General features: G+C 29.9%; 1 pseudogene; it reads left to right on the top strand.

The window, feature by feature from the left end:
* Positions 1-4070: 4070 nt before the first annotated feature.
* On the top strand, positions 4071-4157 carry LOC126710658 (small nucleolar RNA Z102/R77; annotated as a pseudogene).
* The last annotated feature ends 1004 nt before the right edge of the window (positions 4158-5161 follow it).

Genomic DNA, 5161 nt, shown 5'->3' with positions numbered 1-5161 from the left:
CAAAATTTGACATGAGTATTAGGTGCATAAATAACTTCTAATTTAACGATTAAATTTTCAAAATATATAGTAATATTAATGATGTTGAGTAAGGTTTTAACCTTAAGTTACAACTAATTTTGTAGCTAAACTTTGTCTAAGAGTTATATACTTTTTAAAAATTTAAACTCACGAGAGTTAAAAATTCTAATTGTTGGCATTTATGTTTTTTTAAGCATACTTAGTATTTGAATTGATATCCAATATTTATTTACTCTCTCCATATAATTAGCAAATAATTATTGATAGTGATAAAATAATCTCAAGTTCTTAAGGTCTCATGATATCTATAAGATTTTAGATTCGAAATTTTTTGCCAATATTTTGGTATCACCTCTATGAAATTCCTCCATATAATAACTTAATGTATGTGAAACAGAAGAACTGTATACACCTGAAACAAAGTTATATACTTTTTTAAAATTTAAACCCACGAGAGTTAAAAATTCTAATTGTTGGCATTTATGTTTTTTTAAGCATACTTAGTATTTGAATTGATATCCAATATTTATTAACTCTCTCCATATAATTAGCAAATAATTATTGATAGTGATAAAATAATCTCAAGTTCTTAAGGTCTCATGATATCTATAAGATTTTAGATTCGAAATTTTTTGCCAATATTTTAGTATCACCTCTATGAAATTCCTCCATATAATAACTTAATGTATGTGAAACAGAAAAACTGTATACACCTGGAAAAAATAAAAGAGGGCAGGATACCCTCGATTGAAAAAATAAAAAAGACAAGTAACATTGTTTTATTATTTACTGTCCGAATAATCCCAGCCCCTTTCTCTCCAACTTCTAAGCCACCGTTTTTGAATGTTGACTTTTTTCTTTGACTTCTCTCTTTGACTTCTTTCTTCTTAAAGAGATGAAACACTGTCGTTTTGTAGTGTGCTTCTGATCGTACTATACAGACTACAGTATACACCTCGTTTACGCGATGAAGGAAGCATGAAGCAACTAGGCAACAGGCTAACATATGTTCCTGGCCATCGAAGGAGTTTTTTTTTTTTTTTTTTTAAGTGACAGCTGGCTTTTCTTCATCAAAGAAGCTAAACCATGGGTCTAAAACACCCTCCTTTTTAATCCTTTAATTGTAGTCACTCTCTCTCCCATAAGATTCCAATATAACGTATATATTAATCACTGTATATTTTTGGTGCGATGATCACTCTATAAGTATAAATGCTTGTAGAGTGTGGGGGGCAAAGGTCAGGGTTTAAGTCTTTAGGAGTGAGTTTCACACACATATACATTTAGATTAAGTTAGAGTAGAATTCTATCTTGTTTATATATATATATATATATAATAAAAAATAAATAATAAAAAGTTTATCTTAAAATAAAAATAAAAATCCTTATTCAATTAAATGAAATTTTAGAATATTATCGTACCTCTACCATTATTATTAAAGAAAATACTATATATTTTACTATAAAATTATTATAGTTTGACATGAAGATTTAAGTAGTAATTGTTTCTATAAAATAAAGTGGTAATTAGTGTCGCATCAATTACATAATAAATAAATTTCAATTTTTTGCCAATATTATTTGACTTGGAATAACATTTTAATTTTCTTAAATACTAGATAATATTGTTTTAATTGAATTCAATTGTAATTGGAAAATATAGCACATTTTGAGCTGTATTGGTCAATTTAATCAAATAATTGAATTTAACTTGAGATCTTAAATAAAAATAAAATAAATAAATAAATAAATAAAACCTTGAGATCTTAATGTACAACACCTAAAGAAAAAGAAAAAAAAATGGATACATTTTTCATCCCCTAAAGTTTGAGCATTTACAATCCAGAAAGCATAACCAATAATATAATCAATCCAAAATTTTTCCTTTTTTTTTTTCAAAATTAATTTTAGAGAAAGCAATCGTGAAGAGAGAGAGGGCTTGGTCATTGCCCCAACTGCTGCCACAGGTGGCATAAATGACCTTGAGTCATTGGTTGTCCGTGGTTGAGTTGGCGATACTTCTTGATAAGATAATTGACACCTTTGATGTAGTAACACCACTTGAATTTATGGATTTGTTAACTTTTTTTTTTTTTTTCTAAGAAAAAAAAAAGATTTACCACACTGTTACGGGAAAGAATGACAGAGAAAAGGATAGGTGGAAGCTGTTTGTTTACTACAACGGAAAAGAAAAGGAGTAGAAAAGGAAGGGAAAAAGAACCAGCTGATCCCACATTTGTTTTCCGTCCAATTTGGGTGGAAATGGAGGGAAATCTCCACTAAAAATGTGCAGCCATACTATTTAACTTTTTGTGGATTTACATTTTTTTTCCCATTTTCCTTCTTTTTGCAAAGGGGATGAATGATATTTCTCTTTTCCTTTCCCTTTTCCTTCCTATTTCCAATCATACATGGTAGAAATGTTTTCTTTTTCCTTTTTTTTTCTCATTTCCTTTTTCATTTTCTCTTCTTTTTTTCTTCCATTTCCAGCAACCAAATATAGTGCTAATCTTTTTGGGGGGTCATGTCCCTCTTGGTCTTAAAATGGTTCCATTTCTATCCCTTATTTATTGTGTGTATATAAACATTAAATAACATTAAAGAGGTAATAAGAACCTTTGAAAAGTTGTGAAATTAAGTTGTGTTCATTCCCCCACCCAAAAAAAAAAAAAACAACAACGACAACGACAACAACAAATGGGAGACTAACCTTTTTTTTTTTAGAGAGTTTCAACTTATGGTGTCCGCTTCTAATGATAGCTTTTTATCATCAGACCAAGATACCTATCAGTTTTTGGTGTAAGCAGAGATTGAATCCCAGATCTCTTATACAATCATCAGAGACTTTACCAATTGAACTAACTGGAACCCACAATGGGAGACTAACTTGAAAAGATAAGAACAATAACAATAACAAAAACAAAACAAAAAAATCTCACTCTCAATTATTCAACATGTGATTTGCAATTTAATTACTTAAAAGGGAAAAAAAAAATTTGAATCCATGTTTCTATTGTTCCCTACTTGATTAGGATGCGATTTTCATCTTTAAAAAAAAAAAGAATAAATAATATGAAAATTCTTAGTTTACATTGTACTTGCTATGTAAAATTCTTTTGCAAATTTTTACATTGTTGTACACATTTGTTTACTCTTGGCGTTTGTATGAGATGATATTTTACGATTCCAAAAAATATTGAAAGGTTCCCACATTTGGTTGCAAATCACACAAGGGAATTAAATGCCATGAGTATCTAGATTCTCATTTAATGCACTTTTTGTCCATGATTTATAGTTTATATTTTGCTTCTCATAATTTATTTTGAGGAAGATTAAAAAAAAGAGACTTAATGTTGTATTTACTAATTAAATGGTATTTTAGGAAAGCATCTTATATTCTCAGTATTTTTATTAGATTCCAAATCAAACAAACATAGAAATAGTTATATTCTTAGAAATCAAGATTAGGGATGGCAATTTTGCCCTACCCCTCCCCGCTTCGCCCCGTGCGGGTTTTTCTCGCACCGCAAAGGTGGTGGGGCGGGGATGGGGCAAGATTTTAGACCCACACCACGGGGCTAGGCGGGGATGAGTTTACACTTTTTAGACCCGCCCCACCCCACCCCGCATTAATAAGGGTTAAATTGTAAATTTTTTCATACCCTAAAACCCTACTATTTAAACAAAAATATCATTAGCTTATTTTATTCTACCTAACGTGGTTCTACCTCTTTTTTCTCTCTAGCAAAGTTGGAAATAAGGTACCAATTTTAACTTTTTTTTGTCTTTATTATAAACAAATTTATATACTATTGAATTACTGGTTTCATTCATGATTCATACATCTTGCTCAACTTAATTTTCATCATGAACATAATATAATTTTTTTTTTTAATGAGGTACTGGTCTGAGGCTCTAAATATTTGTGTCAGTGTCATTGTTTTTGTAATTTTGTGTGGGCATTTGGCTGCTTAACAACACTGCTTCTTTATGCTTGTCAAAATCCATATCTATTTTACAAGCTGGGTTTTTGTTTTTTAATTTTTGGAGAACGAGGTGATGAGGAATATGTTTCCCTATTGGTTTGATTGTAGATATGATGACATCAATCATGTACTAGCTCTAGCTGATCGTTCTTGTTCTCCACACAAAAATTATATACAATTTAATTTAGTTTTATGTATTTTTATTAAAAAACATAAGGTACAGGTTTGAGACTTTGTCCCATTCTCTATGAAATAGTCACAAAATGGGAGGAATTAAATAATGCACACTACTTAGTATAAAGGAGATTTGTTTTAGTGTTTTTTAGGCCAATGAAATATAAACATTTAGATAATATCATTTAATTTTGGCTAAAAATTAGTTTGATTTGATAGGATAAATTTATTTATAATTTCAAGTATATTTTTATTATTGAAACATGTCATTTTATTTGAAAAAATGGTAATAGTTGTAGGGAAAATTAATAAGAAATAAAGTTTTACGGTGCAGGGCGGGGTTTCGCGGGTCTTCGCAAGGCCTTAAGGGGCGGGGATGGGGCAAAAAAATTTCCCTGTCATGCGGGGCAGGGCGGGGATGGGGCAAGAAAAATCCATGCGGGGCAGGGGTGAAGATCTCATCCTCCGGCCCCGCCCCGCCCCATTGCCATCCCTAATCAAGATTGCTTGACATCACATTCTCAAAAAAAAAAAAAAAAAAAAAAAAAATTGCTTGTCATCATATTCCTAAGAATCTAGATGGAAAGGATAATGTGGGTTCCATGTACCAAAGGCCAAGAGTTACATTGCTAGTATAATATAAACATATAATTATTCTAATACAATTTATATAATCTATATATATTAATAGGTAATGCTTAGAGAAAGTACAATTAGAATTTCAAATTAAAGTACAATTTTGTGCTATGAGTCCTAAATTATTTATTTTTAGAGAGAGTTTTATTTCCTAATTTTATAATCAAATATGAGACCACATCATAAATATTCATCCAAATGAGTTATTGAGTATAAAAACCAAAAAATCTAGAATAAATGAATTGGAAAAAAAAAAGTGATTCACAATAACAAAAATCAAGAAGTAATAAATAAATAAATAATTAATAAATAAACACGGACAACTTACATCTTATACCTACAAT

This window comes from Quercus robur, chromosome 12 (genome assembly GCF_932294415.1).
Source record: "Quercus robur chromosome 12, dhQueRobu3.1, whole genome shotgun sequence".
Taxonomy (NCBI): domain Eukaryota; kingdom Viridiplantae; phylum Streptophyta; class Magnoliopsida; order Fagales; family Fagaceae; genus Quercus; species Quercus robur.
Note: the sequence above shows the minus strand (reverse complement) of the source record. Positions and strands in the feature narration are given on the sequence as shown.